Source organism: Capra hircus, chromosome 5 (genome assembly GCF_001704415.2).
Source record: "Capra hircus breed San Clemente chromosome 5, ASM170441v1, whole genome shotgun sequence".
NCBI lineage: Eukaryota > Metazoa > Chordata > Mammalia > Artiodactyla > Bovidae > Capra > Capra hircus.
The window spans coordinates 55797886-55824530 of record NC_030812.1 but is presented as its reverse complement, the minus strand read 5'-3'; the positions used below and the strand labels follow the sequence as shown (position 1 = coordinate 55824530).

Genomic DNA, 26645 nt, shown 5'->3' with positions numbered 1-26645 from the left:
GGAGACTGCTTTGTGGCTGCTTTGTGCACTCTGGCATGGGTTCCAGCCTCTGCTCACATCCATCAGACCAGATCTGGCTCCTCCCCCAAGGAAGGCAGCCTGGAAGGAGGAGAACTGGAAATCTGCTGAGGGCCCAGCCTGAAGACTCAGCTGGTGTGCACTGCACTCCTTTTTCAATGCATTTGTTGTTCGGCCTTGTCTGAGTTAGAGCCCTTGTGTCACAGATCAAACAGGTGGCCGTGGAACCCACCTCAGTGCAGCCCCACATCCCCGAACCCCTTGTGGGACCAGCAACAAGGGTCAGGGCTCACAAGCCCTCTTGACATTCTGGAGTGGATTCATGGGAGTGATTCTAAACCTCCTGAACACACACCCCCAAGACATAAAATGAATCAATGATGCTTTATTTGATTTCATTTGGTTTGCTGAGACTAGTACTATTTGTGTGTGTCATAAATAATAATTTGAAAATCAAGTGCCTTCAGTTTAACCATGAAGCCCTAGCATGCATTCTAGTAGGTGAACTTTTCAAATGAAATTTTAGGGAAAAAATAATCCATGGAAATTCTTGTTTCCAAGATGGATCAAAACCTGGTTTCTGTATCCAAACTTGCCAAGGCCACTGAATTGGCACCCAGACTATTGGGTCAGTCTGATAGTCACTCCACAATCAACAGACACCTTCACGGAAAAGGGGCTTTTATCAGCTTGCTCATCATTTCTATCCTGGGGAAGAGGGAGACAGAACATGGGAAAGATTCACCTGAAGAAGCGGACAGAGCCAAAGCACAGGGGACTGAAAGCCCCAGTGTCTCATGTCCTCCCCACAGTATGGCTGTTCACAGCTGATATGGGTCATAACGCACAAGGGACAGATTGAAGACGTGAGCATCGACCCCAGTTCCTCAAGCACAATATGTCTCTTTCTAATTTCCCCAAGTCCTAAGCAATGACACAAGCAAAGCCTGGGGAGTGGGCAGGGTGTGAAGTGGAATGTGTGTTCTGGTCCCCTGAGAATCCCCCTCTCCACTCTATTTCCCTTCCTCCATGTGTTCTTTCCCCACCCAGGACCGAACTTCCCGCTACCATGAACCCCACTCTTCCATTACAGGGCCTTAGCAGGCCCAGAGTAACCCCAGTACATCATGAGATCCACCAGGAAGCCGGGCAGGTAGCTCATGGGGAGATAGAAGAACCTGGCGTCCCAGCCAGCTGAGTATCTGGTGTGGGGGTGGCAGGTGGTCAGAGCATCCTCCATGCAGTCGGTCACCAAGGACAGATTTCCAGCCCACAGTGGCTTCAGTAAATCCGATGTCTTCATGATTGTACAGAAGGAGACTCCATCCTAGTTATTCCCATTTTCCAGCCCTCCCACTTCCGGATCAACTTGACTTCCCCAAAATTCTGTTCTCTTCCAAAATCATGGTCCATATCAAATCAATAGATATCACTGCAATGTATCCTAGCACATAGCTAAAAATACACTTGGACACTAAGTTAGTGTCCTCTAGTACCTTTCCAGGGAATACATATACTACACACTGGAGGTCTCTACCCACACTAGAAATAGAGGCACCTGAGAAAAGGCGGTACTAACACCAGTGTGACTCAGCTGACAAAGAATTCGCCTGCAATGCGGGAGACCTGGGATCGATCCCTGGGTTGGGAAGTTCCCCTGAAGAAGGGAAAGACTACCCACTCCAGTATTCTGGCCTGGAGAATTCCATAGACTCTATAGTCCATTGGGTCACAAAGAGTAGGACACGACTGAGTGACTTACTTTCACAACACTACCTTGCCATGATTCCAGGGGTGTATCCCTTGTGGCATCAGTCTCCTTTCCAAATTAAAAGTGTTTCTGAAGAGAAACTGTTCTCTAGAACTACAAAGCCTCGATTCTTCCCTTCTGTCACCAGTTGACCAATCAGAGACCTTGAGGATGAGCTCATATCCCCACTGTGGGGGTAAATAAGAGCCTGGAGGATGGAACTGAGACTGGAGGAGGCACTAATGATGCATTTCTGAATATTTTCCCAAAGCCTACAGCTAACTCACAGTCAGCAAGGAAGTTGTCATCATAGAGTTCCTGGATCTCTGGGCTGGCATGATCCCATGATGCCTGGACAGTTCCATTACACACCTCACCTTGGATCATATTGGTCAGGAAGTAACTGGGCTCAACCATAGCCAGTTTCACTCCAAAGTAGGAGAGCTCCCTCCTGGAATGTAGACAGGACAAGGGGCAATGGCTAGAGATGTCATGCAAGAACAACATGAAAGAACAGTCAGACACCAGTACAGGCCTGGGTGAGATGGGCTGGGAGCTCTCAGAAGTTGGAGACACAGAAGCCAGGGAGAGAAGCTCATGGTGATGTTACTGCTTCTTTATAGAGTTTGAACATTTTCCCAATTATTTTACACCCCGTGCCTATCAGCTCTACATCCTACCAACTGTGCTGCAGAGCATCGCTTAAATGTTGTCACCTCCTATTGCTCTCCAATCAATCACCATGTTTGCACATTGTGTCTTTCCATATACCACATCCCTCGTCTCCCCTCTCCCACCCCAGTAACCCCTGTCCTCTAAGAAGCATCCACCAGTCTGTGGACAGAGCTCCCATACATCAGAGCCAGTGGTCTCTACCACTTATTTGACAGGGTAACTCTCTTGACCAATTGCTTCAAGGGGTACACATCCCCCCAGGGCTTCCAGAACATAAATACCATAGCAGTTGAGCACATGAAAGGCTGCACAGCCGAAACATATCCGTTATTATGCCTCCCATAATTTCCAACCATGGGCCCTCCTGCAAGGCAGGAATAAGTTGAATCAAACCCTATAGGTTTGGGACCAACTGGGGATGGAAAACATATGAACATGCTTCTCATCAAAGAGACCTACACAGCGAGAGGGACCTAGAAGGAAGAGTCAATAGGTCTGTGATGTATGAAAATACTGGTAGAACCCCCGCCTTAACCCCTTCCCTGCCTCAGTGCTCAGAAGGAGGAGAAGAGAAGAAGGGCCTCCCCCCCAGACCATTACCTGAGGGAGTCCAAGAAGGGCTCCACGCAGTACTTGAACATGCAGTAGCCTCCGCCAAAGAGAGCCAGCTGGCCCATGGTGCTGGAGATGTTAGCCACATAGCCCCTCCTTTTCCGCCCCAGGGTCAGCAGACTCAGGGTCATGTCAATCACTCCCAACAGGTTAACATCCAGAATCTTCACAAAGTCCTATTTGATCAGCCACTGATTTGGTGCCATCATTGTGCAAATGCCGGCATTATTCACCAGACCCCAGAGTCCTGGGAAGAGTGAGGATGAGAGGGCAACACTGTGTGGTCCCAGGAGAGAGGACTGAGCCACGGTGCCATTCACCCTCCGACCCAGAAGGACTTTAGGAAAGAGGCTGCAGGGGAGGGGCTGGAGCAGAGACCAACACACTCCTGGGGGTCTGGGGAGTCCAGACCCTGTGAGCAGTGGGAGGACAGGAGGTGTGCCTTCCTCCCGACTCGGTCTTCACACCCTGCCCATGGCCTGGTGACAAGGAAGAAGTATCCCAGTGTTGATGAAGGCAGGTATTGAGCTTGAGGAAATCTAGTGGGTCTATAGTCTGGAACTCAAGAGTGAAGTTTTGGGTTTTCACAGTCCATGGTGTCTTTGAAAGTGAAAGTCAGTAAGTTGTGTACAACTCTTAGTGACCCCAGGGACTATAGAGTCCATGGAATTCTCCAATCCAGAATACTGAGTGGGCAGCCTTTCCCTTCTCCAGGGATCTTCCCAAACCAGGGATCGAACCCAGGTCTCCCACATTACAGGCAGATTCTTTACCAGCTGAGCTATCAATGGTGTCTTTGAACACTAATAAATATTCCCCAGCTTTCAAGATTTTCTGACAGCTTCAGGACTGAGTGCTCAACAGTTAGTATGAGGAAAAGAGAGGAAACATAGACAATGAGGATGGGCGGGGAAGTTAGGAAAAAAGGAATCAAGAGATGAAGACAAAAACAAAAACAGATGACCGTAACTGAGTGCAGATTGGTTGGGTGAAACAGACCTGAGATCTCAGGATTGAAGGAACTTAGTGGCAGACCTGGTATTGACCTCTAGGACCTGGGCTTGAAACACCTGCACTTCAGTACTGAGCAATGTGTCTCAGGAATCTGGAGAATTCCAAGGGCTATTTTGGGGGAGGGCAGGGATGCCTCTCCTTACCCTTAACACCCAGAGCACAGAGTTCACCCCCTACCCCAGAAAACTCCACCTTCTCCTCCCACTCACACAGGAGGCCACCCTGGCTTCATCTTCTTGGTGCAAATTCACCCAGCTTAAAGGAAACCACTTGCAAGAATCCAAGACACAATCCTAAGGTTTTAAAGTAAACCTTTAGCAACCATAGGCCTCATGGTAGCAGCAGCAGGCATTTGAGGTTGCTGGGGTAAGGGAACCAGAAGTTCCACACAGAGAGCTGAGTCCCTGCCCTGCTCGGCAACATTCCTAACTTGTACGATGAATACAGTCCAACCATCTGTTATCAAAGACACAATCAATGTACACGGTTATAGTGTAGAGATATCATTTATGTGGAATATGGTGAATAAAATGTAGGAAATAATTATGTATCATACCATGAAGAACTTTTTAGTAAGTGACATCATTTTAATGTGTAGTATTTTCTCAGTCACAATTTATGTTTTTGAAGAAATTTTTATCATGTTCTAAATCTATGTATTTACATATAGTAGAAAGAAAAGGATAAATATGTGCAAATATAAGACCATGTATATCAAAATGCTAATAGCCCTTATGTCCTGGTGGTGAGATTTTCAGTGTTTTGTATATCTCACAGTTTCCACAATGATCATTCTTTCATCACTTAGAAGAGAGAAACTGAAGTTCTCTCCTTCCACTGCAAAACATAGGCAGATTCTAAGAATTTAAAAAAAAAAAAAAAAAAGGCAGTAGAGAAAAGAAGAAAAGCAGAAAGCAGAGAGAGAAAGTGACTCCATAGTAGTTACTTGACTTCCCCTAGACAAGCCCTGAGAACTCAGTATCATTATTTGAAAGTAAGTGACATTAAAAGCCAAGTGGGATGCCTATGGGTCACCAACAAGAACATGATCAAGTGCTGAGAACACAGCCCAGCTCCAGTGCTCCCCTCCGACCCCCTTGCAGCCTTTCAACCAGAGCCTCCACCTCCACCCCTCCTCCAGAAAGTCCACCCTGATCACCCTGCTCACTCAGCAGCAAGAAACCCAGACTTTCTGCTAAGACAGGAGGGGATACCAGACAGATAGTCTACAAGGACACTGTCTCATCAGGGAAATCTCTCTCCCAAACTGCAAACACTCAGTCAGGAGGTGGGTGTGACAGATGGAAGAGGCTCGTCTAGTCAGCTGGGTGAGGTGAAGAAGGCAAGTGGGACTTCACATCCAGGAAAACACCTTGGATTATTCCCCAAGGAGCTGACAACGGGTCTCCCCTCACACAGAGAGAAGTACACAAACAAAAAATGTGGGTGGTACCTCTGTCTCCCACACACTCCTTCACCCACTTGGTGGCCGTAGAGACACTCTGTCTTGGTGACGTCCAGGATCGCCATCTGCAGCCTGTCGCTGTCTGCTTCCTCAGTTGCTCGGCTCCCTGCTCTGTCAGACACGCAGCCAGGACCCTCAAGCCTCGCAGGTCCAGCTGCCTGGCCAGCAGGCACCCAAAGCTCAAGCCACAGCCCGTGATGAAGACAAACTTGTCTTCCTAGTAACAGTGCAGGAGGTAGTACAAGCCCACGAGGACCACCAGGTACAGCCACGTGGGTTTGTAGGGGACAGGCACACACAGGTTGGGGTGAATAGTGTCTGGTTAGTGATCAAACAGAAGAAATTAAGAACATGCACGAAGGTGATTGGCCAGTCAGCCTCCAGACTTTCTGGAATGGAGTTCTGAAGATTTCCTATTTACCTTCTTCGGTGATTATGACTGACTCTGATCCCAGTACTTGCTTTTGGCTTTTTGGCACAATTAATGCACTTCTCATTGATACTATTGCATTTCCAACACAAACCCTTAAGGAGGACAGTACTTTTCCCACCTCAGTTTCCTGGTCCTTGCACTCCTGCCTGTTTCCCTCTGCCCACCTCTGCCTTCTCAGTCCTCACACAGCCACAAACACGTTAGAAATTTTGGATCCCAGGTTTCATGGTTCACAACCAAATTGTTCCCTTTTTCTTATTGAAGGCTATGACTTGGGTCTCTTACACTAGGAACATTCTTATAAGGGGATACACTTGGAATCAAGACACATGTGACTTCAAAACCCATCTTTTCTGCCAACTAGCTGTGTGACCCTGGGAAGCTGGCTTAGCCTCTGATCTGGTTCCCTCCTCTCCCTCAACTCACAGAATTCGCTCCTAAAAGACTACGTCCCCTCAGCCTCTCTAGGATTAGAAGGAGAAGGCAAAAGGGAACAAGGTGTCTCCTGATTCAGTGGCTCTCTGGATTAAAAAGATGTTCAGAAGAGCAGTGGGGGTGTCTGAGACAAAGAGAGGGGACATGAAGGGAATGAAGGGACACAGGCAATGGGGAGACTTCTCCCAGATGCTGGGATGGGTGTTGGAAGGACTCACACGAAGCTGCTCTAACAGGTGTTCCCCTTTACTCCAAGAAATTCTGTCCACATACCTGAGCGCTGGGTTCCATTGCCCTCTCCCCTTCTGTGCTCAGCCCTGCCCTGCCCAGCACCACACACAGAATCCAGACCAAACAGACGTGGAGAAAAGACTGATTTGAACCTTGATATCTTATCATTAATTGGAATGCTGACTCCCCCAAGCAGGGAGTTAAATAATTGGAAATGAATTAGTTCAATTTGTATGAGGGTTGATGCTGGGAGGGATTGGGGGCAGGAGGAGAAGGGGACGACAGAGGAAGAGATGGCTGAATGGCATCACTGACTCAATGGACGCGAGTCTGAGTGAACTCCGGGAGTTGGTGATGGACAGGGAGGCCTGGTGTGCTGTGATTCATGGGGTCGCAAAGAGTCGGACACGACTGAGCGACTGAACTGAACTGAACTGAACTGAACTGAACTGATGATGGAGAGGAGTAGCGAGCTGCCCGCTCAGGAGACTGAGGAAAGGACCGGAGACTGGATCCAGAGTAGCTGTGCATGCAGGGGGTTCACAGAGATGGGGAGGATACTATTCAGTAACGGGGCTGGACCACCAGGGGCACTGAGCTGGTGAGAGAGGCAGGGGCAGAAGGAGCCGGGGTCAGAGCCCTGGACATCTCCTCACCATCCATGTTTATCACAGCTCCGACTCCAGATCAGGAAAGACGATGGGCACTGGGTGTAAGGAGAGGATTCTCCAATGACACAGAGGTGCAGATGCCCCTGGAGCCCACCCCAGCAGCCAGGAAACACAGAGAGGAGGACAGATTCAGCCTCTTGTGGTCACTGCCACCTGCAGGGTGCTGACTGCCTCCTGAAAGGAGTTGTCCCTCAGGTGGCAATCTGCAGCAGTAATGGAAAGGATGGTCCTGCAGAAAGCAGCTTGTGCCTGCTTCCCGGGTGACCAGCAGGACCCTTCCACAGGGGTTTCCCAAAGGGTGAGGAAAAAGAAGGCCAGGGTGGAGGATGGTGCCTTGGAAACTGTCGGGGGAAAATGCAAGTCTTATACAAACACTAACTCTGTTAAGGGAAAAGGTTGTGGTTTCTTTACTTGGAAGAAACAGGAGATTTTTCTCTCTGACCATGAATTCCTTCACTGTAAATTCCCACGGGTCCATGCAGTAGCCCCATCCCACTCCTCACACCATCAGCTTCCCTTTTGTGAGTCTTGAAAGTCATGTGATGACTTGCAGGGTCTCAAGGAGCTTCAAACTCCTGTTCCAGGTGGGTACAATAACAGGCAGGTCGGGAGAGAGCAGTAAGAGGCAGGGGCTGGGGTGACACTCACCTGGGATCTGCAGGGACCAGAGCAAGAAAACTTTCAGAGGAGACACTGTCAGTGAGACTCACTGACAAGAATCTCTGCATCTTATGTCCTCGGAGGAGTAGTTTGGCCAGATTCCAGGGCAGAACCTCTGACCCACATGTGACCCAGAGCTGACGCACATACCCCTTGGTGTAGCCCCAGAGCATCTCAGCGGGGAGCACTGTGAAGCATAAGGCCACCCCCCACCCACTGCCTGTTCTACACCCAGGACACGTCCTCTGAGCAGGTGGTGTAGGTAACAAATGGGGGAGTTGGAAGGGGTAGGGAGTGAGGGCAAACTGTGCAAGCTTGTTTCCAGCTCCACTGTCTGAAGTGGAGACTCTAAAGAGTAGAGATAGGTCAGTGTGTTAAGATGATTGGAGGTGTTGGGGAGTCACTATCCCATGCAACTCACAAAGGCCAGGACAGCCCAGGGAAAGAGTGACAGCACCTTCCCTTTGGCACTCCTGCGGATCTTCATAGCATGGGTTCCTGCCCCTGCATACGTCCATCAGAGCAGACCTAGCTCCCCCCTCAAGGAAGGCGGCCTGGCAAAAGGAGGAATGGGGCTCTGCTGAGGGTCCAGGCTGAGAACGTGAGCTGGTGTGCCCTGCACCTTTTTTCCAGTGCGTTTATTCTTCTGCCTTGTCTGAGTTGGGAGCGGTGAGTCACAGTCCCCAGAGTTGGCCATGGAACTTATCTCAGTGCAGCTCTGTGTCCCCCAATCCCTTGTAGGACCAGCAAGGAGAGTCAGGGTTTGTAACCTCACAAGTCCTCTGACATTCTGTAGAGGATTGCTGGAGATGAGTCCAGACCTCCTGAACACATACTCCCAAGGCATAAAGTGTATCAGTGATGCTTTACTTGATTTCAGTTGGTTTGGTAGGTCTGGCAGTGTGTGTGTGTAAATAAAAATATGAAAATATAGGGTCTTCAGATGAAGCAAGAAGCCCTAGATTTGCACTGAAGAGGAGAACGTGGATCGACCTTGAGGGGCTGACACACCACAGCCTGAAGGATTCAGAGATCCTTGAGGATCCTCCTGGTCATGTTCATCTCTTCAGCAGTCCCCTCTCTGACACCAAGCCTTTAAAACAGGTTTGAGTTCACTGGTCTTATAGCATCTGACCTTGCTCTCTGTTGACTCAAAAATGGTGATATTGTTCCATAACATAAGGTTTCTGTAAACATGCCATAATCTCAGTTTTGAACAAAAAGAGATAAAGTTTCAGTTTTTTAGTTGACTCTTGGAGAAGTCCCTCCCACTCCAATTTGCCCTCAGCCCAGGTATCTGTATGACTGTACAAATACCTTCTCCACTGAATCCATACTCAGACCATCATGACAGCAGAAGACACACAGAGAGCAAGGGTCTCTGGAAGCACTGGGACATCAGGGGAATTCCTGCCCTGATCACAGTAGGTGCTCAGTAAGCGTTAGCAGAAAACATAAGACTGGGCTCCAGAAGTGACTCTCACACTCCTCCACTGGAGGGCGGTGGGAGATTATCTGGGCTGGGGGACCTGGCAGGTGGCAAAGGATGGAGGGTAGTGATTCTACAGGAGGGGATGGCAGGAGGACCGCAGGGAGGCTTCTGGTGAGAGAGAGGCTACATGTCCCCAGGGAAGGGTTTGGGCCCTGCCTCTCCCTTACAGACCTCTCCTTGTTTGCCCGTTCTTGTCTTAATCCTGGGATCCTAGTTCACACGATAAGCCCCAGAAAGATACATTAGCCCCTCGCTTCTGCAGACAAAGGGATGACCTCACTGCCTTCTTCAGACCCTCCTCAGGTCGCCCCACGCACCCTTACAGGTCCGCGAGGTCACCTGACTCTTCGTCTCACAGACACACACCCACCACTGCCCAAGGCCGTGGTCACCAGGCCTGGGTAAACATCTCAATTTTTATTTTAAGGGATATAATCAATGGAAATTCATGATTTCAAGAAGAAAACAAGAATTTGTTTCTGTGTTCTGTCTGGACCTCCACTGAAGATACTGCTTTCCAGCCAAAGTTGGCTGAGTTGGCATCTGGGCTGGTATGTCAGACTTGTGGTCAGCCCACACACACACTCCTGGCTACAAGTATCTTTAGGGAAGAAGGGTTTTTACCTCCCATGTCCATTTCCATCCAGTGGGAAGGGGAGACTGGCCACGGCCAAGGCACACCTGGAAGAGGTGGACAGGGCCAGAAGATGGGGAGGCCGGGACCCTCTCAGCTGTTCACACCCTCCAGACAATGCAGATTCCTCAGGGTGGCAGGAGGGCCATAAGTTTCAGAGCCTTGAGAGGCTGATCAAGGAACAGAACGCAGATGAGAGCTATTGATCTCAGTTTCTCACTGCAAAACATCTTCTTACTATCCCCGAGTCCTAAGTAATGTCCCAAGAGAAGTCTGGGAAGGAGGTGGGAGTGAGGTGGGATGGGTGTCCTGGTGACATGAGAACTCCACACTCCGCTCTCCACTCTATTCCCCTCCCCCAACGCATCCTCTCCCCACTCTGTATGCAACTCCCCCCTACAATGCACCCCAGTCTTGGGTTACAGGGCCTTAGCAGGCTGGGGGTTTCTCCAGTACACCATGAGATCCACCAGGAAGCTGGGCAGGTAGCTCATGGGGAGGTAGATGAACTTGGCATCCCAGCCAGGTGAGTATCGGGTGCGGGGGTGGCAGGCAGTCAGGGCGTGCTCCATGCACTCTGTCACCAAGGACAGATCCTGGCAGCAGGTTGTCTCCAACAAGTCGACTGATTTCATGACTGTCCAGAAGGAGACAGAATCCAGATATATTTCTACCTCCAACCATTCTGACTTAGGGATCAACTTATGTAGCAATGTTCTTAAGAATCCCTAGACCACCTAACTTGAATCAACCTACATTGTCAAATGAGTCCCCCAACTCTTACATCAAGAGCAATGGTTCCACACGAAGGCACATCTAACTCCATTCTGAGAATATCTGGACTACAGAAACTGCAGGTGTCTACAAACAACAAATGTCACAACATGAAAACCAGCTGTCCCAAGGTCAGCTTGCCATGACTACACAGGGTCTTCCCTCTCTGGCTTCAGTTTCCTTCCAATAATAATAAGGGGTTCATGAAGACAGTGGTCCCCATATCTACCAAGCCTGGAGCTTATTGTGCTGGTTTCTGTCATATATCAGCATGAATCAACCATGGGTGTACATGTGTCCCACCCCTCTTGAACCTCCCTCCTACCTGTCACTCTATCCCACCTCTCTGGGTCACAGAGCACCTGACTTGAGCTCCTTGGGTCATACAGCAAATTTCCTTAGCTACCCATCCGACATATGGTAATTTATACTGATACTGATGAACCTTCTTGCAGGGTAGCAATGGAGACATGGACAGAGCAAACAGACACAGTGGGGAAGGAGAGGGTGGGAGGAACTGAGAAAATCTTAAGGTTTGAAAGGAAACACTTAGTAACCACAGGCCTCAGGGCAGCAGGAGCAGGCATTCAGGGTTGCTGGGGCAGGAGTGCCAGAAATATCCACACAGAGAGCTGAGTTCCTCCTCTTCTCAGAAGCATGCCTGCCTTGTAGGAAGAATATTCTCCAACCATTTACAGTCAGCACATACAGTTATAGTGTAGGGACTTGGGTAAAAACATCTCAACCTTACTGAGATATCATTTGTGTTGAATATGGTGAATTAAAGGTAGGAAATAATTATGCATCATACCATAAAATACTTTTTAGTAAATAATGCTATTTAAAAGTATAGTATCTTCTCAAGCATAATCTATGATGCTTTTGAAGAAATTTTTGAAATGTTCTAAATCTACAGATATTCATTTAGTGTAAAGAAAAGGATACTAACATGTGACAACAGAAAACCATGTATGTCAAAATGTTAATTTACCTCAGAAGGTGAGATATTCATGTTTGTTCTTAATCCCTTCACATTTGTGAGTTTCCACAATGACCATGTTTTAGGTTTCTAGTAAGATAAGAGAAATTAAAATTCTTTCCTTCCTTTGCAAAACTCGGAACAATTGTAGTAATAAAAAGAAAAAGCAGACAAAGAAAAACAGAAAAAAAGAGAGAGAGGAAGTGACCCTATAGTAGTTTTCTGACTTCCTTTGACAAGTCTTCAGAGCGCAGTGTCATCCTCCAAAATAGGTAACATTTAAATCCAAGTCAGACTAATATGTTTCAGCAGCAAGAACGTGATCAAGTGCTGACAACACAGCCCAGCTCCACGGCTGCCCACAACCCAGGCAACTGAGCAGACTTCAGCCAAAGTCGCTATTTCCACTCCATTTCCAGAAACTGAGACCTGATCACCCTGCTCACTCAGCAGCAAGAAACCAGGTATTTTTGCGAGAGCAGAGGGGCCACCCGACAGCGAGCCTGCACCCCCTGGCAGCCCCTGCAGAGCTTCAAGGTCCGGAGGTAGGGGTGGGGGATGAAGGAGGCTCCTCTGTCAGCTGGGTGAGGTGAAGAAGGCAGGTGGGACTTCAAGTCCTGGGAAACACCTTGGGAATTCCCAGTCAGTTGAAAAGGGGTCTCAACCTTTACAGAGAGAGAAGAAATAAAGAAACACAAAAGAAATGTGGGTGGTACCTCTGTCCCCCACACACTCCTTCACCCACTGCCTCTCCTGGTACCAGCGCAGGAGTTAGCATAGGCCCACAAGGACCGCCAGGTACAGCCACATGGCTCCCAGGGGACAGACACACAGGGGTTGGTGTGAAGCAGAGGCTGGCTAGTGGTCAGGCAGGAGAAATTAAGAACATGCACAATGATAGTTGGCTGGTCAGCCTCCAGGCTCTCTGGCTCTCTGGATGGAGTTCCCATAGTGATTTAGATTTTCCTGTTCACCCTCTTCAGTGACTATGACTGACTCTGACCCTGATACATGCTCTTGGTACACTTAACCCATTTCTAACAGATGTCATTGCATTTACAACACAGCCTCTTAAGGATGACAATAGTTTTCCCAACCACCTCTGTCTGATCCTCCCACTCCTCCCTGTTTCCCTCTGCCCAAATTTCAACCCCCGCCCTCACACCCCGCACATTAGAACACTTACATTCCTGGTTTCATGGTTCACAACTACCTTCTTCCCTTTTGACAATTCAAGTCTGGGGCTTGTGTCTTCTTAACCTATTGGAGATTCTTACAAGGGAATACACTTAGAATCAACAGACACCATGGCTTCAAACCCAGTTCTGCTGCCAACAAGCTGTGTGACCCTGGGCAGCTGGCTTAGCCTCTGAGCTGGTTCCTTCCTCTGGCTCAGCTCCAGAATTCCCTCCTGAAAATCTAAGCCCCTCAGCCTCTCTAGGATCAGGAGAAGGCAAAAGGGAATAAGTTCTCTCCTGATAAAACAGTTCTCTGGACCCAAAAGGGGTTCAGAAGAGCAGTGGGGGGTGTTTGAGGCAAAGAGAGGGGACACGAAAGCAATGAGGGGACACAGGCAATGGTGAGACTTCTCCCAGGTGCTGGGATGGGTGTTGGAAGGACTCACACAAAGCTGCTCCAACGGTTGTTCCCCTTTTATTCCGTGAAGATGCCCTGCTCACAGTCCGCGGTGTTTGGGTTCATTGCCCTCTGCTCTTCCTGTGTTCACACCCTGCCCCGCCCAGCACCACACCCAGAATCCAGACTGCTCAAACACTGAGAAGAGATTGATGGAAAATACTGACTTGAACAGGGACCATGGATTGGGGTGTGCAGACCACCCATAAACAGGGAGATGTAAACCACAATGATGGAAAGGAATTAGTTCAGTTTGTAAGAAGGTGATGGTGGAGAGGAGGAGGGAGCTGAGCCCTCAGGAGAATGAGGAAATGACCCAAGACTGGACCACAGAACAGCTGTGCAAGGAGGGGTTCACAGGGAGGCGGAGGATACCATCCAGTAACGGGGCTGGACCACGAGGGGTGTGGAGCTGGTGAAAGGGGCAGGGGCAGAGGGAGCCGGGGTCAGCACCCTGGGCATCTCCTCACCATCCACATTTATCACAGCTCCGACTGCCAAGTCAGGAAAACGACGGGCACTGGGTGGAAGGAGTTGCTGTTTAGTGGCTCAGTCGTGTCCAACTCTTTGCGAGCCCATGAACTGCAGCACACCAGGCTTCCCTGTCCTTCACCATTTCCCGGAGCTGGCTCAAATTCATGTCCATTGAGTCATTGATGCCATCCAACCGTCTCATCCTCCATTGTCCTCTTCTCCTCCTGCCTTCAATCTTTCCCAGCATCAGGGTCTTCTCCAAGGAGTCAGTTCTTCCCATCAGGTGGCCAAAATACTGGTGCTTCAGCTTCAGTATCAGTCCTAACAGTGTGTATTCAGGACTGAGTTCCTTTAGGATTGACTGGTTTGATCTCCTTTCTGTCCAAGGGACTCTCAAGAGTCTTCCCCGGCACCGCAGTTTGAAGGCATCAGTTCTTCGGTGCTCAGCTTTTTTATTGTCCAGCTCTCACATCTGTACCTGACTACTGTAAAACCATAGCTCTGACCAGACGGACCTTTGTTGGCAAAGTAATGTGTCTGCTTTCAATACACTGTCTAGGTTTGTCATAGCTTTTCTTCCAAAGAGCAAGCATCTTTTAATTTCATGGCTGCAGTCACCATCCACAGTGATTTTGGAGCCCAAGAAAATAAAGTTTCTGTCACTGTTTCCTTTGTTTCCCCACCTATTTGGCATGAAGTGATGGGACTGGATGCCATGATCTTAGTTTTTTGAATGTTGAGTTTTAAGTCAGCTTTTTTGCTCTCCTCTTTCACCTTCATCAGGAAGCCTTTTAATTCCTCTTTGCATTCTGCTATAAGGGCTGTGTCATCTGAGTGTCTGAAGTTACTGATATTTCTCCCAGCAATCTTTATTCCAGCTTGTGCTTCATCCAGCCCGGCATTTCGCATGATGCACTCTGCATAGAAGTTAAATAAGCAAGGTGACAATATACAGCCTTGATGTACTCCTTTCTCAATTTGGGACCAGTCTGTTGTTCCATGTCCAGTTCTAACTGTTACTTCTTGAACTACATACAGGTTTTGCAGGAGACAGGTATGGTGGTCTGATATTCCCATCGCTTTAAGAATTTTCCACAGTTTGTTCTGATCTAAACAGTCAAAGGCTTACGCAGAGCCAATGAAGCAGAAGTAGATGATTTTCTGGAATTCTCAGGCTTTTTCTATGTTCCAGCCAATGTTGGCAATTTGATCTCTGGTTCCTTTGCCTTTTCTAAATCCAGCTTGTACATCTGGAAGTTCTCAGTTCGTATACTGTTGAAGCCTAGCTTGAAGGATTTTGAGCATTTTTCTGCTAATATGTGAAATGAGTGCAATTGTGCAGTAGATTGAACATTTTTTGACATTGCCTTTTTTGGGGATGGAATGAAAACTAACCTTTTCTAGTCCTGCGGCCACTGCTGAATTTTCCAAATTTTCTGGCAGACTGAATGCAGCACTTTCACAGCATCATCTTTTAGGATTTGAAAGAACTCAACTGGAATTCCATCACCTCCACTAGCTTTGTTTGTAGTGATGCTTGCTAAGACCCACTTGATTTCACACTCCAAGATGTCTGGTTCTAGGTGAGTGATCACACTATCACGGTTATCCAGGTCATTAAGATCTTTTTTGTATAGTTCTTCTCTGTATTCTTGCCACCTCTTCTTAATATCTTCTGCTTCTGTTAGGTCTTTCTGTCCTTTAGTGTGCCTATCTTTGGATGAAATATTCCCTTGGTATCGCTGATTTCCTTGAAAAGATCTCCAGTCTTTCCCTTTCTATTGTTTCCCTCCATTTCTTTGCACTGTTCACTTAAGAAGTCTTTCTTATCTCTCTCTCCTTGCTCTACTCTGGAACTCTGCATTCAGATGGGTATATCTTTCCTTTTCTCCTTTGCCTTTTACTTCTCTTCTTTACTCAGGTATTTGTAAGGTGTGTTCAGACAACCATTTAGCCTTTTGGAATTTCTTTTTCTTGGGGATGGGTTTGATCACCACCTCTTATACAATATCATGAACCTCTGTCCATAGTTCTTCAGGCACTCTGTCTATCAGACCTAATCCCTTGAATTGATTTGTCTTTTCCACTGTATAATCATAAGGGATTTGATTGAGGTCATAGCTGAGGACAGCCTAGGATAAGAGATACAACAGCTTCCTTGTGGCCCTACCATGGATCTTCATAGCATGGGTTCCTGCCCCTGCACCAGTCCGTCAGACCAGACCTGATTCCTTCCCCAAGGAAGGCAGCCTGGAAGGAAGAGGAAAGGAGCTCAGTGGAGGGTCCAGGCTGAGAGCGTGCACTGGTGTTCACTGCACTTTCTGTTAAAGCGTCTGTTGTTCTGCACTGTCTGAACTGGGGCCCTTGTGTCATGGTGCACACTGTCTGCCGTGACAGCCATCTCAGTGCAGCCTTCACCACCCACCCCAGCCCCAGTGCAGGATCAGCAAGGAGCGTCATGGGGGTTAACAGCACAAGTTCTCTACCATCTGAAGAAGATTCCTAAGGGTGAGTCCCAAGGTGGTCCTGAACACATACCACTGAGACAGAAAGTGAATCAATGATGCTTTATTTGATTTCAGTTGGTTTGGTATGTCTGACTCGGTGTGTGTGTATATGTAAATATGAATATGAAAATCTGGAGTTTTCAGATCAAGCATTAAATTCTAGGTCTGCCTCTGAGTAGGGGACATGGAGTGACCTGAGGGCCTGACACTACAGCCTTGAAGGACTCAAAGACTCTTGAGGATCCTCCTGGTCATGCTGACTCCACAGCAGTCCCCTGTCTGACACCGAGCATTCAAAACAGGTTGGAGTTGCAGTGACATTTCAACCCTATCCTCTCGCTGCTCTCCTCCCCTAGTAATGCTATGGCCAACTCTCCTCTAGGAATATGCCCCTGACTGTGGACACAACTCCCACACATTTAGAAGCACCCTCTCCTTACAGACCCTGGGGTCTCACCCGCAACTGAGGTACAGTAGCTCCCTTGATTACTTATTTCATGGGTACCCTCCCCACAGGGCTCCTGAAACCTATATACGTAGCAGTTAAGCACATGGAATGACTGCACAGTCAAATCATTTCAGTTCCAATTCTGCCTCCAAAACTGTGTGACTGTGGGCCCTCATGCAGGCAGTAATATGTTCAATCAAACCCCTTAGTCCTCAGACCCAACTGGACACCAAATAGATAAAAATATTCTTCCCAGTGAAAGACCTACACAGAGCAAGAGAGAGGCACTTGGAAGGAATGGTCTCTAAAACTCCAGAGAGAGGAAACCCCTGAAAAACACTGCCCTACAAGCACAGAAGCAGGGAGAGAGAGAGGACCCATCCATTCAGGCTGTAACCTGATGGAGGCTGAAAAGGTCTCCATGCCATACTTGAACATGCAGCAGCTTCCAAAGGACACTCAACCCATGATGCTGGAGACTAACTGCACGGCCCCTCACCTTCTGCACCAGGGGCAGTAGACTCAGGGTCACCTCCATCACACCCAACAGGTCTCGTCCAGTATCTTCATGAAGTATCAGCCACTCAGTTGTTGAGATGGGCGTAGAGATGTCAGTGTTATTCAGCAGACTTCAGAGTCTTGGGAAGCATCAGGGGTAGAGGGCAACACTGTGCTGCCCAGGAGTGAGGACTTAGCCATGGTGCCAAGTCACCTTCCAACACGGGGAGAACTTTAGGAGAGAAGCTGCAGGGGGAGCGGCTGGAGCAGAGACCTCCATTCTCCTGAGGATTTGGGGAGAGCGGACCCTGTGTGCAGTGGGAGGACAGGAGGCGTGCCTCCCTCCTGACTCTGTCTTTATGGCCCAGCCCACTGCCTGCTGACAAAGGGCAAGAACCCCAAATAGGGTGGAAGTGAGGAATGAAGACAAAGAAATCAAGTAGGTCCATAATCTGGACATTGGAGGGTAAAGTTTTGGGTTTTCACAGTTCATGTTGTCTTTGCAGACATGATAAATATTCGCCTACATTTTCAGATTTTCTGATACCTTTAAGACTGAGTGCTCAACAGCTAGCATGAGGAGAAGAATGAGAAATATAAAAAGACAATGAGAAAGGGAGGGGAAGAGAGGAGAAAAGGAATCAGCAGATTAAAGACAAAATATAAAGATGACTATATCTGGGTGCAGATTGAGTGAAACAGGCCTGAAATCCCAGGTTTGGCAGAACTTGTTGACAGACTTGGTAGTTCAGGCATGGGCTTGGGCTTGAAACCCTAGCACTTCAATACTAAACAATGTGTCTGCAGCAATCTGGAGAATTTCAAGGGGTATTTTTGGGGGGATGGGACAGGATGCCCTTGACACCCAGGGCAGATAGTCCACCCCTTACCCCGGAAAACTCCACTTTCTCCTCCCACTCACACTGGAGGCCACCCTGGCTTCACCTCCTTGGTGCAAATTCACCTAGCTTAAAGGAAAGCTCTGTAAGAATCCAAGACACAATCCCAAGGTTTTAAAGTAAACCTTTAGGCTCAGAGGGTAAAGCATCTGCCTGTGATGCGGGAGACCCAGGTTTGATCCCTGGCTTGGGCAGATCCCCTGGAGAAGGAAATGGCAATCCACTCCAGTATTCTTGCCTGGAAAATCCCACGGACAGAGGAGCCTGGTGGGCTATAGTCCACAGGGTCGCAGAGTCGGACACGACTGAGTGACTACACGCTACAGTTAGCAACCCTAGGACTCAGGGCAGTGGCAACAGGCATTCATTCAGGGTTGCTTGGGGTAAGGGAACCAGAAGTTCCACACGGAGAGCTGAGTCCCTCCCCCGCTCAGCAACATGCCTGACTTGTAGGATGAATACGATCCAACCATTTGTTATAAAGAAATGATCAAGGGCTTCCCAGCTGTTTCAGTGGTTAAGAATCTGCCTTACAGTGCAGGGGACACCAGTTAGACCCTTCCTCCGGGAAGATCCCACATGCCATTGGGCAAATAAGCCCGTGTGCCACAATTACCAAGCCTGTACTCTAGAGCCCACAAGCTCTAGCTACTGAAGCCCGTGCAACATAAAAGCAGTGATCTGAAACAAGAGAAGCCCACACACCTCGAATAGAGAATAGCCTCTGCTTTCCACAAGTAAAGATAGACCCATCGCAGCCAACAATAAATAAATAAACAAACAAACAACATATCTTTCTTTTTAAAAAAAGATACAATCAAACATACATGGTTATAGTGAAAGGACTTGGGTAGAAAGAAGTTTACGAGATATTGGTTACGTTCAATATGGTGATTAAAAGGTAGGAAATATTTCTCAAGCCATGAAGCATTTTTTAATAAGTAATGCTATTTTAATGTGTAGCATTTTCTCAATGGTAATTTATGAGGTTTTTGAAGAAATTTTTATTATGTTTTAAATCTATATATTTTAATATAGTAGAAAGAAAAGGATAAATATCTGCAAAATATAAGACCATGTACCCCAAAATATTAACAACACTTATCTGGGTGGTGAGGTTTTAGAGTGTTTGGTTTTAATCCCTGCATGTCTCTCAGTTTCCACAATGATTATGCTTTACCTTTATACTTAGAAGAAAAAATCTAAAGTTCTCTCTATCCCCTGCCAAACATCAGCAGATTTGTAGTAAAAAAATAAAAATAAAAATTAGTAGAGGCTTCCAGTTCAAGATGGCAGAGTACAAGGACGTGTACTCATGTCCTCCAACGAGAACATTAAAATCACAACCAGTTGCTGAACAACCATCCACAGGAGGATGCCGGAACCCACCAAAAAAAGATACCCCAGGTCCAAAGACAAAGAAGAAGCCAGTGACACCAGAGGAGGGACGCCATCATGATAAAATTAAATCCCATAACCCCCTGGTGGATGACCCACAAACGGGAGAAGAAAAAATACCAAAGAAGTTCTCTCAGTGTTGTGAAGGTTCTGAGCCCACGTCAGGCTTCCCAGCCTGGGGATCTGACAAAGGAACTGGGAATGCCCAGGGAACCTGACCTTGAAGACCATCAGGATTTGATTACAGGACTTACACAGGACTGGGGGAAAGACAGACTCCAGTCGTGGAGGGCACAAACAAAACCTCGCGTGCACCAAGACCCAGAGGAAAGGAGAAGTGACCCCATAGGAGACTGAAGCAAACCTATCTGATGATGTTGGAGAGTCTCCTATGGAGGCTTGGGTTGGCTGCTGCTGCTGAATCGCTTCAGTCGTGTCCGACTCTGTGCGACCCCATAGATGGCAGCCCACCAGGCTCCCCTGTTCCTGGGATTCTCCAGGCAAGAACACTGGAGTGGGTTGCCATTTCCTTCTCCAATGCATGAAAGTGAAAAGTGAAAGTGAAGTCACTCAGTCGTGTCCAACTCTGTGCGACCCCATAGACGGCAGCCCACCAAGCTCCTCCATCCATAGCATTTTCCAGGCAAGAGCACTGGAGTGGGGTGCCATTGGAGGCTTGGGTTGGCAGGGGCTCACTAAAGGGATGGGGGCACAGGCAGCAGCAGTCCTGGAAAGTCCTCCTTGGCATAAGCCCTCTTGGAGGTCACCATTAACCCGGCCATAGAGCCTGTAGGCCCCAGGGCTGGGTCGCCTCAGGCCAAACAACAAACAGGAAGGGAGCACAACCCCCATCCATCACCCATCAGCAGATAATTGGATTAAAGCTTCACTGAGCAAGGAAAAACTGACCCAGTCTCTCCCATCAGGAAGCTTACACAACAAGTCTCTTAGCATCCTCCATCAGAGAGCAGACAGAAAGAAGCAAGAAGAACCACAATCCCCCAGGGAGTAGAGCAAAAACCACATTACAGAAAGTAATCTAGAAGAAAACAGCAGAAAGTTATGTTCCAGATGAGATGACAAAATAAGACCCCAAGAAAACAATTAAATAAGTGGAGATAGGCAACCTTCCAGAAAAAGAATTCAGAATAATGATAGTGAAGATGATCCAGGATCTTAGGAAAACAATGGAGAAGATGCAAGAAATGTTCGCCAGGCATCTAGAAGGGCTAAAAAGCAAACAAACAGAGATAATCCACTAGCAGAATAACTGAAGCAAGAGAATGGATAAATGACCTGAAGGACAAAACGGTAGAAATCACTGCTGCAGAATGAAATATTAAAAAACAAACAAATAAATGAAAACAGCCTATGAGACCTCCGGGATGACATTAAACACATCAACATTTGCATTACACGGGTCCAGGAAGGAGAAGAGAGAAAGAAAGGACCTGCGAAAGTATTTGAAGAGATAATAGCTGAAAGCTTCCCTCATATGGGAAAAGAAATCTCAACCAAGTCCAGGAAGCACAGAGAATCAGGATAAACCCAAAGAGGAACACACCAAGACACAGAGTAATCAAACTGACAAGAATTGAAAACAAAGATGAAATATTAAAAGCAATAAGGGAAAAATGACAAATAACATACAGGGGAACTCCTATCAAGTTATCAGCTGATTTCTCAACAGAAATGCTTCAAGGCAGAAAGGAATGGCACGATATATTTGAAGTGATGAAAGGGAAGAAACTACAACCAAGAATACTCTACCCAGCAAGACTCTCCTTCAGATTTGATGGAGAAATCAAAAGCTTTCCAGACAAACAAAGGTTAACAGAACTTTGCACCACCAAACCAGCTGTATGACAAATGCTAAAGGAGCATCTCTAGGCAGGAAGCATAAGAGAAGGAAAAGATCTAACAGAAAATAAGCCCAAAGAATTAGGAAAATGGGAGCACAGATATCAATTATTGGGCTTCCCTGGTGGCTTAGACAGTAAAGAATCTGCCTGCAACGTGGGAGACCTGGGCTCGATCCCTGGGTTGGGAAGATCCCCTGGAGGAGGGCATGGCAACCCACCCCAGTATTCTTGCCTGAGGAATACCCATGGACAGGGGAGCCTGGTGGGCTACAGTCCATGGGGTCGCAAAGAGTCAGACATGGCTGAGCAACTAAGCACAGCACAGCATATCAATAATTACCTTAAATGTAAATGGATTAAATGTCCCAACCAAAAGACATAGACTGGCTGGGTGGATGAAAACATGTGCTTGTATACACTTCTACTTATCACATCACTCTGCTTGACTCCCCAAATTGTATATAATTATTTTATATTGCTAGGCTAATCATATTCCCATTATACCTTGCAATTGTAATTATCTTTTATTTTAATCTGGCTATTGATTGTGAAAAATGATAAACATCTTTTACTATTTTGACTGTGTAACTATTACTCAATACAGTTGTATCATGATTGGTCAACAGAAAAATAATAGGTTCTGTATCCTCAAAACTACCGTTTAATAGAAAAACCCATAAACACTTTAAAATTCAGATGCATATCAGAATTATCTTAGAGGTCTTTGAAAAATACAAATGCCCAGGTATTGCTTTTTTTTCCTCCAAATCTCCAGATATATTTCTGATGAACAGCTCTGTTTAAAACCATCTGGATTAGATGATGATCTTTTACTTTTATCTAGTTTGTTTCATTTTTTCTATTTCATATTCAGTGCTCCCATCTCATTTAGTTTATGTTTTTTAATTTTTCCATCTCTTTGTTCTTTTTATGATGTTCTTTCTCGAGCTTTTATCAAGAGTAGTAGAAAACCTTTTGTATACATGTATATCAGTCAGTTCAGTTCAGTTCAGTCACTCAGTCATGCCCAACTCTGCCACCCCATGGACTGCAGCACATCAGGCTTCCCTGTCCATCACCAGTTCCGGAGCTTCTTCACACTAATGTGCATTGAGTCAGTGTTGCCATCCAGCCATCTCATCCTCTGTTGTCCCCTTCTCCTCCTGCCTTCAATCTTTCCCAGCATCAGGGTCTTTTCCAAGGATTCAGTTCTTCGCCTCAAGTGTTGGAGTTTCAGCTTCAGCTTCAGTCCTTCCAATGAATATTCAGGACTGATTTCCTTTAGGATTGACTGGTTTGATCTCCTTGCAGTCTGAGGGACTCTCAAGAGTCTTTTCCAACACTATAGTTCAAAAGCATCAATTCTTCAGCGCTCAGCTTTCCTATAGTCCAAATCTCATGTCCATACATGACTGCTGGAAAAGTCATAACTTTGACTAGACAGATCTTTGTGGGTAAAGCAATGTCTCTGCTTTTTAATATGCTGTCTAGGTTGGTCATAGCTTTTCTCCAAAGGAGCAAGCATCTTTTAATTTCATGGCTGCAGTCACCATCTGCAGTGATTTTCGAGTCCCCAAAAATAAAGTCTCTCACTGTTTCCATCATTTCCCCATCTATTTGTCATGAAGTGATGGGACCAGATGCCATGACCTTCATTTTTTGAATGCTGAGTTTTAAGCCAGCTTTTTCACTCTCCTCTTCCACTTTCACCAAGAGGCTCTATACTTCTTTGCTTTCTGCCATAAAACTCATGGATTTTGCCTAACTAAAAAATTTGTGACATTTTGATTCCACTTGTATGACTTAGTATGAATAGAATGCTAATTTCTAATTTAAAAAATGAGATATACAACAAGCACCAAAGGTTTACTGAATAGCACAGGGAACTATAGTTAATATCTTGGAATACTCTATAATGGAAAATGATTTCATAAATAATACATGTGTATGTGTACAACTGAATCACACTGTGTGTATTTGAAAAATTTTAAGTCAACTATACTTCAATAATATATATATATATATATATATATATATATATATATATATATATTTTTAAGCACAGAGAATAGAAGGAAAACAGAAACCAAAGAGAGAAGGAAAATAACTCCATGGTAGTTAACTGAGTTTCTTTAGACAAGTCCTGAGAACTCAATATCGTCATTTGAAAGTGAATGACATTTATACCCAAGTGGAATGTCTATGGGTCAGCAGTAAGAACACAATCAAGTGCTGAGAACACAGCCCAGCTCAAGTGCTGCCCCCAGATACCCTTGCAGACTTTCAGCCAGAGCCCCCACCTCCACCCCTCCTCTAGAAAGTCCACCCTGATCACCCTGCTCACTCAGTAGCAAGAAACCCAGACTTTCTGTTGAGAGAAAAGGGGACACCAGACAGATAGTCTGCAAGGACACAGTCTCATCAGGGAAATGTCTCCCCTAAACTGCAAACCTTCAAGGTCAGAAGGTAGGGGTGAGGGATGGAAGAGGCTCATCTGATCAGCTGGGTGAGGTGAAGAAGGCAGGTGGGACTTCACGTCTAGGAAAACACCTTGGACTCTTCCCCAGGGTCCTGACAATGGGTCTCCTCTCACACAGAGAGAGGAAGTAAACAAGAAATGTGGGCGGTACCTCTGTCCCCCACACGCTCCTTCACCCACTCGGTGGCCACAGCGACGCTCTCTGTCTTGGTGATGTCCAGGATCACCGTCTGCAGCCTGTCTGATGTCTGCTTCCTCAGCTGTTCCGCCCCTTGCTCCGTCAGACACGCAGCCAGGACCCTCAAGCCTCGCAGGTCCAGCTGCCTGGCCAGCTGGTTCCCGAAGCCCGAGTCACAGCCCGTGATGAAGACGAACTTGTCCCGGAGGTGGCTCACCATCTGCCTCTCCCGGGACCAGCGCAGGAGGTAGTACAGGACCACGAGGACTGCCAGGTACAGCCACATGGCTTTGTAGGAGACGGACACACACAGGTTGTGGTGAATAGGGTCTGGTTAGTGATCAGACAGGAGGAATTAAGAACAGGCACCAAGCAGGTTGGCATGGAGGCTCCAGACTCTCTGGCATGGACGTCTCAAGATTTTCCTGTTCACCTTCTTCAGTGAGTACTGCTGACGACGATCCCAGTGCTTGCTTTTTGGTACTCTTAGCCCGCTTCTCATCGATACCATTGCATTTCCAACACAAAACCTTAAGGATGACAATACCTTTCCCAACCTCACTTTCCTGGTCCTCCCACTCCTCCCTGTTTCCCTCTGCCCACCTCTCCCTTCTCAATCCTCACACCCACACACACATTAGAAGTTTTGCATTCCAGATTTCATGGTTCACAACCAAATTGTTCCCTTTTTCTTACTGAAGCCTGTGACCTGGGTCCCCCAGGTTATTTTACGTTACAGGAGGCTTTTTCTAATGAAGATTCGTATAATGGGATACACTTGGAATCAAGACACACATGACTTCAAAGCCCAGCTCTGCTGCCAACTAGCTGTGTGACCTTGACAGCTGGTGAGCCTCTGACCAGCTTTCCTCTCTGGCTCAGCTCACAGAAGTCCCTCCTGAAAGACTAAGTCCCCTCAGCCTCTCTAGGATTAGAAGGAGAAGGCAAAAGGGAATAAGGTTTCTCCTGAGACAGTGGCTCTCTGGACCAGAAAGATGTTCAGAAGAGCAGTGGGGGTGCGTGAGGCAAAGAGAGGAGACACGAAGGGAATGAGGGGACACAGGCAATGGTGAGACTTCTCCCAGATGCTGGGACGGGTGTTGGAAGGACTCACGCAAAGCTGCTCTAACAGGTGTTCCCCTGCCAGTCAGTGCTCTGGGCATCTCCCTACCATCCACTTTTACCACAGCTTTGACAATGAAACTGATGCCCCTCGAGCCCACCCCAGCAGCCGAGATACACAGAGAGGAGGACAGATTCAGCCTCTTGTGGTCACTGCCACCTGCAGGGTGCTGACTGCCTCCTGAACGGAGTTGTCCCTCAGGTGGCAATCAGCAGCAGTAATGGAAAGCATGGTCCTGAAGAAAGCAGCCTGTGCCTGCTTCCTGGGTGACCACCAGGACCCTTCCACAGGGGTTTCCCAAAGGGTGAGGAAGAAGAAGGCCAGGATGGAGGATGGTGCCTTGGAAACTGTCATGAAGCTGGGGCAACAGGCAAGTCTTATACAAACACTAACCCTGTTAAGGGTGAAGGTGGTGGTTTCTTTACTTGGAAAAAACAGGAGATTTTTTTCTCTACCATGAATTCCTTCACCATAAATTCCCACGGGTCCATGTAGCAGCCCCATCCCACTCCTCACATCATCATCTTCCCTTTTCCCATCTGAAAGTCACCTGATGACTTGTGGGGTCTCAGGAGCTTCCAACTCCTGTTCCAGGTGGGTACAATGACAAGCAGGTCGGGAGAGAGCAGTAAGAGGCAGAAGCTGGGGTGACACTCACCTGGGATCTGCAGGGACCAGAGCAAGAAAACTTTCAGAGGCAGTTCTGTCACGGAGACTCACTGACAAGAATCTCTGCCTCTTATGTCCTTGGAGGGGTAGTTTGGCCAGATTCCAGGGCAGAACCTCTGACGCACATACCCCTTGGCGTAGCCCCAGAGTATCTCAGTGGGGACCACTGTCAAGCTAAGGCCTCCCTCCATCAACTGCCTGTTCTACACCCAGGACACGTCCTCTGAACATGTGGGGGTGTAGGTAACAAATGGGGGAGCAGGAAGGGGTAGGGAGTGAGGGCAAACAGTGCAAGCTTGTTTCCAGATCTACTGTCTGAAGTGGAGACTCTAAAATGTAGAGACTGATCAGTGTGATTAGGTGATTGGAAGGGGTGGGGAGTCACTGACCACACGCAACTCACAAAAGCCAGGACAGCCCAGGGAAAGAGTGACAGCACCTTCCCTTTGGCACTCCTGCGGATCTTCATAGCATGGGTTCCTGCCCCTGCATACGTCCATCAGAGCAGACCTAGCTCCCCCCTCAAGGAAGGCGGCCTGGCAAAAGGAGGAATGGGGCTCTGCTGAGGGTCCAGGCTGAGAATGTGAGCTGGTGTGCCCTGCACCTTTTTTCCAGTGCGTTTATTCTTCTGC

At 47.4% G+C, this 26645-nt stretch overlaps 2 pseudogenes; both read right to left on the bottom strand.

The window, feature by feature from the left end:
* On the bottom strand, positions 1106-7296 carry LOC102189837 (annotated as a pseudogene).
* LOC106501747 lies at positions 10510-24507 on the bottom strand (annotated as a pseudogene).